Below are 15994 nucleotides of genomic sequence, written 5' to 3' on the forward strand. Positions count from 1 at the left end.
TCTGAGCTCCTTGGGCACTTTTATTTACATGTCCAAACAAAGACTCTCAGAAGTCTCTTGTTTCCAAGATCTGGAGCTGCAGGACCTCTCCCCAACCCCCATCACAGGCCTTGGGCTAAAATCACAAAAGGTTCACAACTGCAAAACTCCCAGAAGCATCACAGCTTTTCGGCAACTCCTGCAGTTACAGAGATGCCCGGCGAGGCAGCCCAGAAGGCGTCACACCTCTGAGCTTTCTGGGGTGGCATTTTTCACACTTGCTGCTACCAGCAGGAGCTAAGCAAGGTTAGTCCTAGCTGTGCTGGAAAAGCACACTTTAGAAAACCTTGTTCTCCCTTAAACAGCTATGTTGAATCTGTTAGTGATGGAGCAGGGAGGTAGCAGAAGGAAGAGGGAGTAAGACGTGATACGCCAGAGAAGCAGAGGTGAAGAGAACCTTCAGTGGAGGAAGCAAGAAAGACAGGACCAGTCAATCACACAAATATTCACAGTTTCCATCTGGTCTAGCCCGTTCACCAATGCAGTTTTCAGATGCTCTGAGCTTTCTGGCTCACTTCTGGAGTCATTTCAGCCTCGTCCACCCTCAGAAGGTGTAAAGCAGCCTGAATGCCCACTGGAAATGTAATTGCAGAGAAAGGATGGGACAATTGCCCTGGACCGTGACGCTTCAGTGGGTCTAGCCCTCGCTCCTGCTGAAGACCGAGGGAGAATTGTCACTGACTGCAATGTTAGTAGGAACAGGGGATGTACCTGCCTCTGCAGTAGCCTGCGCAGTGACTAGGAGAGGCAGTGGAAAGACCCTTGTTGATTTAAACAGCCATCACCTGTTTAACTGACTAACTGAATGGGGTTTACGGCTGCTTTGCATTAAAGCTGGTCGATAGCAGTGGTCTGGCCCCAGCATTGTAAACAGCAAGAGAGAACTTTAATTTGCTTATTCTTTGAAGCCTGGCCTTTTAGCGTACTAATAAAGCCAGATTCTAATCTGCACAGGATGGAACTACAGTATGTTTTAAATAATTATACTACATGGTTAAACAGTCATTACTGTAGGAGGACAAGGACCAAAAGGATTAGTTCATACTAAACATTTCTCTGAAAACGATGTTGTTTTCCCCTCCTAATTTGGTTTCCTTACAACAAACTTTGCCTTCACAATTATTCCCTTGATTGTTGTAAGAGTGCCAATATAATTTAGTATTTGGTGCTGGTACACAGAGTCTGGTGAAAACCTGACTTAAGCAAGTTTTGCTGCATATTGGAGATTTGGCTTACTGCATAGAAAGCAGTTTTCTATACAAAAACTATTAAAGTATATGAAGAGTAATTAAAAGCATCAATTAAGAATGTGAAATACAAATAATTTTATATTAGCCAGAAAACTTATTCTGACATCCTAAAATGGGCACTTAAAAGAAATGGAGATGTAGGCTGAGACTTGTTCAGTGCTCTCTCAAATACTGCCAAGGGGTATCTAAATGTATCCTTTTATGTGGTATTTATATATACAGAAATAATTTATTTTTACTATTTAAAATACAGTCTAATACTCTGTCTCTATGTTCAGCTGTATAAATACAGCCGGCAGTTCCACTGCAGTGCTGACAGCTAAGCTTCATTCTGCAATCAAACTTGGGTTGGGTGTGTGGAAAGGACATAACCAGATACACTCTGCTCTCCAGCTTTCCTGTGCCATGAAAGTGGACAACAACACTCTCCGTTGCTCCCATACTTTACTCTGTCACATTTTGCTGAACATATTCATTTTCACTATGAAATAGGAACTATTTAATTGATATTTCATCTTAAAATGAGTATGAGAATTATGAATATATTTAATGGGTCTGTGGCAGGAATTTCCTGTTTGGCACATGGTTGAGTAGCTTTTCCTATGGAGGTTCAGTGCAGAAGGCTGGACTCACTGGTTCTGCAGAGCTACACCCAAAGAACAGCAGAGACGCATTGCCTCACACTGGTCTTTGGCAGAATACAACAAAGTAGAGAGTTATCTGCCACCTCAGACTCACTTGCTCAAAAAAGGTTTTCAACGAGGCTTTTTAATGGAAAATGAGAGTTAGAACCAACCTCAGGCAAACTAACCTTGCTATTGCTTGGGAGGTTCCTTCTATTGGTGTCCAAAGCCTGAACCTGCTTATCTAGACTTACCTACCTGTCATCGGGTTGCTAGCACTGACACGCACTCCTGCCAAAAGGGATGCACACAAGAAATCTCTGGATCACTTCATGCCAAAATGAGGATAATCATGAGTCTCAGCTCACTTGTATTCTTAAAGCAAGATACAAGGGTAAATCTTCCATCTAGAAGAGAAATGTGTTAACCCACTGCGCCACCTAATCCCTAAGAGTGTCATTTTGATTGTACAAAAATAATTTAGGGCCCTAACAGCTTAAAACTGTCTTTTCTGGTGCCTAAGTGCTTCATTTTAATAGATATTAGCTGTTAAAGATAGATACTCATTTTAACAATGACATTTACAGCTTTAACCAGTCTATCATAGAGCACAAGTGCATCACTTAGCAGGATAGTACTGTTTAAAAAATAATCTACCTGCTTTAATGCATATTGGAGTGTATTAGTTGATGCTGAATTTGGTCATTTTAACCCTTTGACTTTTTTCAGGAGCACAAATACATTTCAGATCCATTTAGTTCAACAGTGCCAGACAATACCAATATTTGCATTTACTTCATTCCTTCCATTTAAATTCCTTTCTATTAATTTCTTTCAATTATTTAAGCTTCATAACCTCACTGCAAAGAATGTAAGGACTACCATTGCGCAGTTTGGGAATGCAGGCCTAATCCATTTGAGATCAAGGGAGTAGCTCCCATTGTTTTGAAGCACGCCAAAGAACTAGGCTTCTTTCTATCAAGGAAAAGACTCCCATCAATTGAAAAGGGATCTGGGTTGTGACACAGGTAACTGAACCAAGGCCACACACAATCATACACCTGAGGGATCCCAGATGTTCAGATTCCTGGGTATCTATAAACACTAACCTACCCTTCTTTTGAAACAAAATCAGGAGGCAGTAAATGGCGCAGAAAATAGCAATGGACTGTATAAAAATGCCCAAGAAATCTAAGAAGTTGATTTTTCCTTTGGTGCTAAAGGCATAAGAACTGCCCTGATAGATCAAACAGCAAATCCAATTAACACAGTATCTCTTCTCTCATAGTGGCCAGCTCTTAGTAAAAAATATAAGAATTATGGTCAGCATCTCAGCTTCTCAAAACCAACAATTTAAACACTTTCCTAAGTGAGATTGTCTATCCAGACCAAGTACTCTTTCTGGAACAACCATGGCATTCAAATTTTGCTGCGTTGTTTAAGACTTGGGAGAAAGCCAACGGTCTAGATGAAGGGTATCCTTTGGAGATGTAAATTTTGATAAAGGTGTCTGCATTTTTTAAAATTATCAGACACCATGTCTGAACTACCCTATGAGGGATGCAGCAGAAATATGGAGATGTAACTACAGGTGTCTGAAAACTATTAGGTTAATAGTTAAAACTGGTCTTCCATTGGTCTGTTTAGCACATCCTGGTTTCTTCAGAGATTATCAAGCTTTTGCAGGAGAGCAACAGAAAGTAAGAAGGACCACAGAGCACATATATTATTGCTCAGTAAGTAGAGGTTAACAAAGCCATTTTTCAGATAGAGAATTAAGAAGAGATTAAAAAGTCATCTTCTTATCCTGAAAAGGATGTAACACTGCGTGCAAAATTCAGGGTTTGACACAAGGGTACAACAACACATGAAAAGGTAATTTGTCAGTCCTAGTTCAGGAAAGAGCTTCTTGTTACAGGAGTACATGCTTCAATTTATCACTTGCTGAAATGTCTCTGCTTTTCTGAATAGCAAAGGATTTAAATGTGTCTGATGTAGTCTCCTGAATGAGAAGTCCTAATGTCAATTAAGTTCAATCCACTGGGTCTAAGACTACGTACCTGAAACAAGACACTGATATGTTTGCCTACAATATATGACACTTGGAACATCTGCAGAATAAAATGCTGGCCTTCTGATAGGATGCAGTTAAGACCAAAAGAACACAGGGACACTTTTTCTGTCAATGGACCACGCAAAACTAAGCAGGATATGGGCTCAGATTTCTGCCAGAAAGCTGATCATCACACCAGCTAATGCATCCATCAGTATTCCTGGAGTTCTAGTAAACTTTGAGCTCTCTGTAGGAGGTACTGAGCAGCCATGGGTGGAACGAGATAAAACAGGTAGTTTTCTACTATGGAGTACGGAAGAATTGCTCATAGGAGCCGCCATTCCCTCTGCGAACTAGAAAAAAAATCACTCAAATGCGCCCTTCAGGCCAACAGCAAAAAGAAAAATAATAATTCTGAAAGCTAAAAATTACATTTTCTGATTTTGGGGGGGTAATTATCTGACACTTCTTATTACCTGTGAATTAAAACCCATGGTCCTTACTCAGCTTCACTACAAAAAAAAATTGCACAGGCCCTGCCAAGAGGTACCACAACACCTAAGTTATTAGGTCAGCTTTTCTACAACTGATCTAGGATAGATTTCTGAACACACAAGAGTAACTGCCGTCATTAGTTTGTAAGACCTTTTCCCAAAATTCATAGCACTAGGTCATTAATTTAGGGAGAAATATATTACTTTGCAAATGATGAAGCATACTAACTACTCAGCAAGACCTAATTTCCTAACATTTATTTGCAGATATACTTTGAGAAAAGTGTATGTAATGAACTATGGACTAAAGAAAATGCAAACATGGAAAATTAAAACACTATACCTTGCATACTGCCATAGAGCTCTGTGTGTGTGTGTGTGTGTGCATTTGTAAATATGTTATGCATGGAGTTCTAAGGAATAGATATAAAATTCTTTAGATAGCCAAATACAGGTTATAATCGAAAGAATTTTATACTACTAACAATAGCAGGTGCTAGCAAAACGCTGAAGACATCACTCTAGGTATATTAAATTACTGGTCAACTGCCTTCAGCACCAGCTTTTGGGTTAGTAACTTCGCATAGGCTTGTTTGGGGTACAGGGCATGATGTGTGGGTTCAGCTACAGCTGTTCCTGTACCAGGAGCTGATACCAGGTAATACATTTGAATTCCAAAGTACAGTTTACAACTGACATCTCAGAGAACTTCTGAAGTGTTTATGTTCAGGCTATGCAGTCCCTATCCATGGACAAGAAGGAATGTCCAGGCTACACAGTTTACAAATGTAACCCTCTCAGCAGCCTGTAGCATGTCACAAAGAAAACAGAAGATTTAAGGCAAATGCGAAAACCTAAATTCTAGTTTTTTTTCCTCATCTGGCTTTTTTGCAAGAGAAAGAAAAACAAAGGAGCTGACAAGTGCCCACAAGGGATATCTATATATCTGAACCTAAGGGAGTAGCATGGTTTCAGGGATAGGGCATTGGACCCATTTAGACAGGAAACGTGGGTTCTCAATCTTGCTAGTAGGTGATTTGGGGTGAATGACTACGCTGTGTTGCTTCTCATCCGTTGTCTACTTAAGAAATGAGATCTGGTGGATCAGGATTTTCATGAACTATGTGTTTGGATGGTTCTTAGCAAAATGAGACCTCAAAATTGATGGCGTTTTTTGCCCAGCAAAGAACAAAAATAAACCATGTGATTCACCCCTAAAATAGCTAATGACTTTATCAGTGCCACAACCTCCTCTCAGGGACTTCTTGCATGGGAAGCAACAACTACTTGAAATAGTTAGCTATAGTAATGAATCTCACCATTGCTGGGGCCAGTTTCTAGCAAAACACTCCAAGCTTTCCACGTTCCCTGAAAGTGATGCTGCAACTGCCTGCTGCCCCAGTCCTTCCACTGGTGAATCTCTTGGTCCCATACCTGACTTTCTGTTAGCAGAACCTATGTCAGCCAGATACGTATGAATCTGGGGCTCAGAATTCAAATTCCACTACATTACATCCACGGTGCTGTTGATTTGTGTCCCTCCAGTTATGACACTGAGGTTGCTAATGTGGTCATTGCTGTAGAGCTCATATCCAATTAGCTGAAAGAACAGATGTGCTACTTCTAAAATTTGCATTACCCATTTCCACCTGTGAGGATAATACCATCAGCTTGCCAATTACTCATGGAGATTTGAGTTTGGACTCAGGACCCAAATCTTTTTTACAAGCAGCAAGTTTAACGAATCAGTAGTGCATTTTGCAAAAATGCAACTAAACTGGAGTTGGAGAAAACATCTGTCTCTGATGTGTGCCATTGTGATGCTTTATGTCAGTTTGCATCAGTCAAGCTTGCAGTTTAACTCTGTTTCAGGGTGTTTTTACATGCAACAAAAGATTTGTCATTTCTCTGTGATTTAGGTAAAGGTAGGCAGGGTAATATAATTTTGTGGGCTGGCAAGCACTGAAGCAAACCTCAGCTTTTAGCTTTATGTTCCCAGGTGCCGGAATTTCCAGTGGGTAGTGTGTCATATGTCTAGAGAAAATGAACGTTAATGAAACAGAAAGTGGTGAAAAGCTGTTATAATGGCAGAAATTGCTCAGCTAATAGAACAGGTTCTGATGCAGGAAATTTCCAGTTCTCTAAAGTGGAAGTTTCCAGTATCTCTAAAAAATAATTATTTAAATATTTATATGAGCAGAGAGTAGAGTACTGGGGGGTGGAAAGGGGAGTTCCACCCACAAGTCGGCTGTAGAAGTTGCCTCCTAGAGCCTACCTAAAGCGTGCTCTTGCTGCCACATGGATTCCCAGGAATAACTGCTGGTCTAGTCCCTGGGTTAGAAACCAGACTGCTGCTGAGGCATCCATTTGTATTACTTTATACACAGAGTTATGGATTTTGAACTATGTCTCTTCAGTAAAAATGCTTCTTTCCCACTGGGTGGAAGGCAGAAGTATGTTGTCTGCTTCAGCCCAGGAATAGCATCACGTAGCAACTGACCCGAGACTTTTCAGAACATTCACAGATTCAGTCAGCTTTTTTATTAAAATATCACATTCTTTCACTCTTAAACATTTTAATAAATGCAAGAGCCACGGGGGACAAAATATTGGCCTCAGCAAAGCCAAGGCAGGAGTAAACCCCTAGAGCCTGTTCTAATCAATGGAAATGTTTCCATTTCACTAAGAGGATATCAAAGGGGAGGGCAAATTGTGACTATTTTGCCAATGCTTTTCCTAAGGATTTTTTTTAATTGAAAACTTGGAAATCTGACATATTTTCATAACTGACATATACATGAGCATATGGTAAAGAGAGAGTCAACTTTCCAGTCAATGCTTTAGGTCTCCAGAGGTCTGCCACCCTCAGCCAGTAGCTGTTGGAGGATGATGTTTCATTAGTGGATCAAATCCAGCCTTGAACTTGAATCCAGCTGGCACAGAGGAGGCCCTCAAGCTGACAAGCTGTTCCTTGGAGCGTTAGCAATTCTTTTTCTCTCCTACCCTAGCTTTAAAGCCAAACATTGGCAGTATGGTGTTTCACAATGATGTGATAATGCCTGCCTTTTCTGAACAGGAGTGCATGGAGCTCCAGGAAATTCTGCATCAGTGCTTAGCTTGAGCACTTACTGGTAAGCATGTTCCTGAAGGAGCCTGGCCCTCTTGCCCTCTGAGAAGAGGGAGCTGAGGGAAGTTGCCCTGCTTGTCTCCACCTCATTACGGGGCCTGGCTGCCGCATCTCACTTCCTTCCCTGCATACACCAGCTCAGACTCTTTTCCAGATCCTTGTCCAGTTTTGTTCTGAACAGCCACTGGAATTAGGCGCCAAAGTTCACATTCACATGCTACCCCTGTTTACTAATAGCTGTAATACTCGGTCTTCTCACACACTTTTCAAGCACTCGTCTATGACAAAGCAAATGCTATTTTCAGGAGACAGAGGTGTCTTATTTCATTGTCTGTGTAGCTCCCCACCGCTCCCTTTGGTGAAAAATGCAACAGACCAGAAAAACAAGAAAACAGGGAATTTTTCCATACACTTGGTTTACAAAGCACAAAATTCCTTGCTGTCCAGGTACAGCATGTTATTTAAAGAAACAGACAGCAACGGTTATGAAGCTGCAATACTCTGTATGCATCATTTATAAAGAAAGGCTCAGTCTAACAGAAAGTGACCTCTCAAATGCTTGCATGTTTTTTTGCCTTAAAATGGTGGTACAGCACTTCCCGTGCACTGATAACTAAAATGATGGACTAGAGCTGAGATTCAGCTTCTAGTGATAATTGTCTACCGTCAACTGCCTTCTAGGTCAGCATCTGCCTTCACGCTCAGAAACCAATTCACACAAATACTGGATTGCTCACTGGTAGTGAAGAGGCATTTCATGAACTTTGAAAGTAAAGACAGAGCTTCAGGGTTTCAGTCCAGGTCCAAAATTTATGATGTTTTCTGTGCATCACAGTGCAAGGGTGTGTAAGCCAGTCTTAATGGAAAAGCTTTGGTGGCATTCTAGTTAGCTTTGATTTAAGGCTTAATTTAGGTCCTGAAAAGGGTTAGTGCATCTTTACAGCCATCTTGTAATTCTCCAAGAGTCCTGCCATGGAGTTAGCCAAGTCCACATTTCAACACGGCAGGGTCACTTTCAGATCAAAGAGGTACTCAGACAACCACCAAAATCCACTGAGAAAAGGCTTACAGCTTATCCAAAAACTAGCAAAATGGAGGCAGACAATTCACACTACTACTCAAGTACATTCAGAGGAGATGTACTGAAAATAACATGTGTCTAGATATATACATATATAGTCACTTATGATGTTAAATGAAAACTGAAATTCTAGGTTGAAAGTGGATCTAACTAAATATTTAAAACCAAATATTAGAGCTGAGAGAATAACTGGCAGCAAATAATTCACCTGATGAATTTAACTTCTTTTTCTGCTTGTGGAATGTCTGCATACAGATTGCCATTTCGTTAGATTTCATCATTACTTTAAATGAGTCTCAATTTTATGGTGTAATTCTTTCTCCGTACAGGTTGGTGGTTGAAGAGTCTCCAGTGCTTTCCTGACACTTTGTATCTGAAATTTGATCTGAGTATGTTAGCTGTGAAGAGCTGCATATGTAACAGTATTGCTCTGACCTACAATTTGACATGCACATTGTGTTTGGCCGTTTCAGTGTGCCAGTTCAGCACCTACTTTTTACATGCACTTGTGTTCATGAAAGTTGACTACTAAAGAACTGGGAGGAACAAATAATAAGCAGAAAGCACGGCCACAGGATGCTCCCTTTTAAATATCAGATAATCCTCAGCAGTAACACAATGGGCTGAAGAAAGCTTTCTGTCCCTCCTTAGTATAAGCACTTCCAACAACGGTTCTTAGCTAGAAGTAGAGGACACAGCATTACTGAAGTCAATCCCACAACCCCACGTATTCCTGCAGCTGGTTGGAATAAGCCCACATGGCAGTACAGGCTGGGGGCTGACTAGATAGAAAGCAGTTTTTCAGAAAAGCACCTGGGGTCCCTGGTGGACAACATGTTGAACACAAGCCTGCAGTGAGCCCTTGCAGTTAAGGTGGCCAGCTGCATACTGGGCTGTATTAGCGAGAGTGCAGCCAGTAGCTCAAGGGAGCTGATTATTCCCCTCTGTTCAGCACTGGTAAGACAACATCTGAAATGTTGTGTCCAGTGCTGCGCTCCCCAGTACAAAAAAGAAAGACACTGACATACTGGAGAGGGTCCTCCAGAGGCCACCTAGATGACTAGGGAGCTGGAGAACATGACACATGAGGAGCAACTGAAAAAAAATAGGCTTGTTCAGCCTAAAGAAGAGAAAATGAAGGAGAGATCTTAATGCTCTCTACAGCTACCTAATAAAAAGGTACAAAGATGATGGCGTCAAACTCCTCTTGGAGTTGCACCGCAATGACAAGAGGGCACGGACACAACATAGGAAAAACATGGGAAAACCCAATCAGATATTAGAAACAGCTTTTTTCACCGTAAGGGTGGTCAAACATTGGAGCAGGTTGCCCAGAGAGACTGTGGAATCTCCATCCTTCTAGATATTCCAGAGTCAACTGGACACAGCCCTGAGCAACCTAGTCTAACCAGACCTGCAGACCAGAGTACAAGGTAGGACTGGATGACTTTTAGAGGTCCCTTCCAGCCTACATATTTCTAAGATTCCAGGATACTTTAATAAATATTTTTCAAGTGCTTGGACCAAGTCCAGAATATTATTATGTCCTTGATCAGTATTTCTGAAAAAAAGAAAAAGGAAAGATTTTTAGAGCAATTTCTGCCTATGGAGAGATTTTGAATGTTAAAAGCTACCCCACTGAAGCTGAATTAGTGGCAAATGCAAGCAATAAAAGCAAAAGTGCAAAATTCCTTAAGGGTCAGATTCTCTGTGAACACATCTCAGCACAGCACTGCTGACTTACAGTCACACTGATTTACACCAGCAGAGACTTCTGCATTGAAACTTAAGATCACATCAATGAATGTGCTTCTGAATGCGCTTCACAGTTAACATAACCTCATAAATAGCACAGCTATTTTTAAAGCATCCAAAAAGGGCTCTCTTTTAGGTGTTCTACCACAGTAAGAGCCTAAGCATGCCTCCTGTGATCTCTGGCTCACAATATTATTGTGTCTGATGCAGAATTATTAGGTACTGAAACAAACTTCAGCTTTTAATGAATAAATGTCATGCAAGTGGATGCTGGACTTGAAAACCAGTGGAAAAGCCCTAGGCTATTTTAGAATTCAGATTCAAATTATTCAGTTATCTGAACTCCTCTTAGATATCTATAAATATCTACACTCCACAGGGTGCTCATGCAATTTCTGATGGTTTACCAGACTGAAGCCACCTCCTCAACTGCAGGTTAGAGTTGTAACTCCTTGATATCGATGAAAAGGCAAGGGACTTAGTTATGAAGGTCATTTTTCAACCGAACAGTTAACTGGAGGGCACCACAGAATGAGTTTAGCTCTCTTTTGTCTCACAAATTTTGCAATCAAAGAATATAAACATGAACAAAGCTGTTAAGGAGACCTCTTCTTGCCGAATGCTCTGGAAAAAAATTTAACTAACGTAATAAGGTAAAAAATTAGAACATTTTCATTAACACAAAATGTTCTTTTTAATTAGGATTTTGCAAGCTAAGTCTCCTAATGAATGAAGGAATGGAACTTCAAAATGATTTGAATTGCCTTTTTTTTTTTTTTGCTCTCACTGAGAAGAACAAATGTAACTTTTTGCAAAATAAATTCAGCTGGTAATTGGAGACTTTCTAATTAACTGTTTCATGGACTGAGTTTTCATAGGCCTATAAAAGTGAATTGCAATGAAACAGTTCTTTTAACTAATCCTCAAGAGCTTGAACACTTGGAGCCAGTGCAAACCTTGGAGAGAGACATGCCTGTGGGTAGAGGTATGGATAATCTACTTCTGTGTAAAGCACATTCAAAATAATTCCAGATGCTAATCCTCCCCTTTTTAAGGCAGCAGTTACATGGTATAGGTGCAAATGACTATAGGGACCCACTTATAGGAGGGACCAGGATGACTCTAGCACTCCACTACCACCACGTACATGCAGTGAGGCAGGAGGCACCAGATGTGGTTCTAGAGTGGCTGTTTTGTCAGCATTAATGCTGGGCCCACATCTCTGCTGTGTAAAGTGCTAGGGAGATGAAAAGCAGCTTTATGGAGGGGGCCTGTGTGAAGGAATGCTTCTGAGTGACAAAATGTAGCAGCCATAGAGCCAGTGCACTCTGGCTGTGTACACACTAAAGTTATAATCATTCACAGGCCTGTCTGCTATCACATGACTCGTACTAGCATGCAAGATCCAACAGCAAATACAAGGCAAATGAAGGCAGTTGAACCATGTCTGGAAATGGGGCTGGTAGGATGTGACCACAACAGAAGTGCAGAGGATGTAATCAGGGTAGGGGCCCACCTGCATACACACGCAGCAACTGCAAAAATCTCTGCATTGAAGCTAAGCTGATCAGTCCATAGGCAAAGCACAGCACTGCATAAGCCAGTCCTGTATACAAACCAGATGTATGTTCAGTGCTACCTGCTCCCAAGAGCTAGCTCAGGTGAGTGCAACACCTTCCCCAGTACTTCCAGCCCTAACAGTCACAAGCACATCTCTGTGTCCATGCTACACCCACGCCCAGTAGGATGTATTCTTGTAGGAATGTACGGGGGAAGAGAGTGCTAGAAAACATCATCAGGAAATGCCAGAAGAACAAGTTACGCAGCTTCAGTTAAAAGACAGAAGTAGTCTAAAGCTGGCAGATTTGGTAGATCCTTCCGCAGCAGGAAAGAGATGCTGCTTTTGACCTAGAGGTCTGGCTCCCTTGCTGCAGCAGATTCAGAAACCTTTCATATGGGCTAATACGACCACAACATTACACGCTATCCCAGAACAGACTATAAAACCAATTGCCAGATGACACTATTAACCAGTGAAATGCACTTGATCCATGGAGATTTAAAACTGGAACAGATGGACTAAGGCAGATAGAACACTTTTTGATATAAAGGATAGGTCAAAGCAAAGTTGAGGAAACAGGCCTGCATGTTTGCAGAATTAGTAAAAACTGTTTTTCCTAAAAGAAAACATCAGCAAGCAGTAAGAGAATGAGGTACAGCTAATTACAAATGTCACAGATAAGCTGCTTGGTATTGCTCACTGCTCACAGACTTAGGCCCAACTCCCCAAACACTCTCTGGCTTCTAACTGTTACTATGTTTTTAATACTCATTAAAATGTCAGTGTTAGTCTTCTAGCTCAAAATACAGAGAAACTTGGGCTTTAGATTTGGGAGATTACGGTAATATTTCTGCTAATACCCAACCAAACACAAATGAAATTTGTCTAACCTCCTTGTTCCTTTGTGAGAAATGACCAGATTTGTTTGCAGTAAGTGTGGAAGCAATCACGCTCCCATATCCTGCAAAGGGGTACAAATGGTTAGAAGGCAGTGCTTAGCCCTTACTAAATGGGCCATCATAAGATAATACGAGAGGCGAACCACTCCATTCCCAAATACCCTAACAAACAGAATACTAGCAAAAAAGCTATCGTGACAGCAGAGAGTTCTAGGTCGGATGTCTTAATGCTTTTACACAGCAAGACATTTCCAACAAATTGTATTGCAACAGTGGAAATAAATTAGCAAGTATTCAAAATAGACATTGAAGTCGAGGATCACAGAGCAAGCATGCACAACATTCTTAGCAAGTACTCAGCACTAAAATCAAAACCTGAGTCACTGAAAACCGTCTGGATGTGATCCTGGGCAATACGCTCTAGAGGACCCTGCTTGAGCAGGGAGGTTGGACTAGAAGATCTCCAGAGGTCCCTTCCAACCTAAACGATTCTGTGATTCTGTTGCCCACGTGCTAATACGTCCCTATCAGGCACGGTAAGACATGAAGGAGTGGGATGGGAAGTCCCATATGGAGTCGGGCTGAATAAGAAAATATAGATGTTTTAAACAGGTGTAAAAATTATCAGTTAAACAAAATGCAATAAATTTGAAAGAATTTCATAAGATGTTTAACAGATGGAATTCCTTAAGGATACATCACTGAGACAGCTTCTAGCATTCAGCCAAAAACACACGTGCTGCATAAAATCTCACTGGAGAATTAGAAAAGACATTAAATCTGAACTTTGCTGACAGATAAAGTTAGATATTATTCAATGTTTGCAGATATCATCTATTTAAGTTAAGACTACAATAACTTAAATAAAGACGCTCAAGATTCAAATCTAGAAGACTGTAACGCTCTGAGTGCTGTCCCAGGAACACAATGACTGTTTGTATTTTCCCGCATACTAGTGGATGAGGAGGATCCTAACGCTAGTCTTACATTTAAAAATATATATATGCAGGCATTTCTTCAGACAGCTTTTTTCCCAAGTGTCCCCTGTTTTTTATGGCCAGTTTCAGGCTAGAATCAAATGAGGCACTGGCACCCATGGACTGCTGCGGCGGTGATCATGTTACCTCAGATAAATTTTCTTCTACCTGTCTTGTGCCACACTGGTGAAAATTCTCTGGAGAATAAATTGCAGTGAGCCATCCCAAAAGCAACTGAGAACAAGAGGGTGGAAGTCCAACAGGTACAGCAAGGCACGCAGGTAATACCAGGAACTCTTGAAGCCTCAGGGGAAGAGTCTTGTCTGCACTGGGCAGACGTCTGCAGGAGAAAGAGCTCAGCAAAGGGGAACAGTTCAAGCAGACGGATTCAGCAGCTCCAAGGCTGACCCAGGGAATATCAGGTGCACAGGAAACTTCCACCAGCTGCCACCATTCCCACTGCAAAGCAAGCAGATATTTTGAACAGCAAGGTGCAATATTAATACCTAATGGGACAGGGAAGGATGCATGGACTTAGACTCAGCAGAGGTTGGCCTTTTCTACCCCAGCCAAAGACACAAGTAGATGACACTAGTTTTAGTGGATCTTCATGTCAGCTGAGGATCTGGTCTAGTTACCTACTGAGGAGAAGAGTCTGCACCATACCTCCAGGATTCGTCCATCTCTGGCAAACAAGAAAGCAAGCTGCAGGAAACAGTATGCTGTTGTTACGTTGTAGGTGCTTCTGGGTGCTAGCGAGGTATTTGTATTTGTTTTTCTCTCATTCTATAATTTGTTTACTTTTGTACGCGGGCTGATGGCTGAGTGCTTTTCAAAAACACAGATACCTCTCAGCAGAGCACACATCCTGTAGCACAGTATGGCACAGCGCTGGCTGCATAACCCTTTTTGTATTCCTTGTGCACTGGGCAGGGATTTTTTCATTTCATGCATCATCCATAACTTGCTGCAGTGATTCCAAAAATCTCTCCTACGCTTACATGAATACGAATCATTTAAATTCACATTTTCACTTTTGGAAATTTATCATCATAGAAGTTGGGCTCATAAAGCAACTGTATTTCCGAAATTTCTCACAGAATAATCAAGTGATGGCACTGCCCAACAAAGCAGTCTAATTGCACCGGTATCATACAGGCACTTTGAGCTATGACTCCATCCCATGTGAAGGGCAGTTGTTGACATAAATCTGCCACCAGTATTACTGTCCACTTTATTACTTTTTCTTTCATGTTTCTTTTTATATGCTAATATAATAAGCCGTTAAAAAACAAAGCAACTGTCATTTGGGGTAAGCAGGTATCTTGTCTCTGCCAAAAGGCAATAGCAAGCATTTTGAAGGAATGTAGCCGAAATGTTGCTGTAGCCAGTTACAGAATAATCAGCTTGGAGAGGAAGCTTAACCTTTTTTTCAGAAAAACATAGGTTGTGTTGTCTTGTTACTGACAACAGGAAGGAAATGGAGGGGTGCCTCGGGATCCTTTCCCGCTGCCGATGTGGTGTGCACCAAAGGGAGTTTTGTTGCCAAGCACACTGTAACTCCTGACAGCTAGACACCAACGCTGCCTGCTGGCTCAAGGAGTTTTACCTAAAAATAGAAGCCTCTTAAGAAAAATGACCACTTCTTTAGAAGAACAGTCAGTTTCTCTCTGAATCAATTTAAGCCTGAGCACATCAATGAGAGAGAGCTTGACCTAAAGAGCTCCAAAGAAATCAAGACCTAAGGTAAAGGTGTGCCAGTAATATAGAAGATAAGGAGACTATAGGCCTGATCTAAAGGCCACTAGGTCATTGGGAAGCTTTAATGTTGATGCAAATGGGCTGTGGAACAGACCACGCTAAAGAAAAGAGCACTCCTTATACAAAAATAAGACACAGTTATAAATGGAGTTGAAGTTAAGGGAAGTTTTTTGTGGGCAAAACTTCCTTCCCTTCCTCCAGCAACAGACTGGGCCTTTTGGCCCCGTAAGGAGCAGGTGCCAACATGTTACCCCTTTGTCCTGAGTGAGCACCCAGAGGGAAAGGCCTTCGATCACTGCACCAGAAGCAGGATTTCGCAGTAGCATATGGGTGCAGCTTGCACAAGCCATTCCTGCAGCTGCATGGGTGGTCAG

Source organism: Struthio camelus, chromosome 5 (genome assembly GCF_040807025.1).
Source record: "Struthio camelus isolate bStrCam1 chromosome 5, bStrCam1.hap1, whole genome shotgun sequence".
Lineage (NCBI taxonomy): Eukaryota > Metazoa > Chordata > Aves > Struthioniformes > Struthionidae > Struthio > Struthio camelus.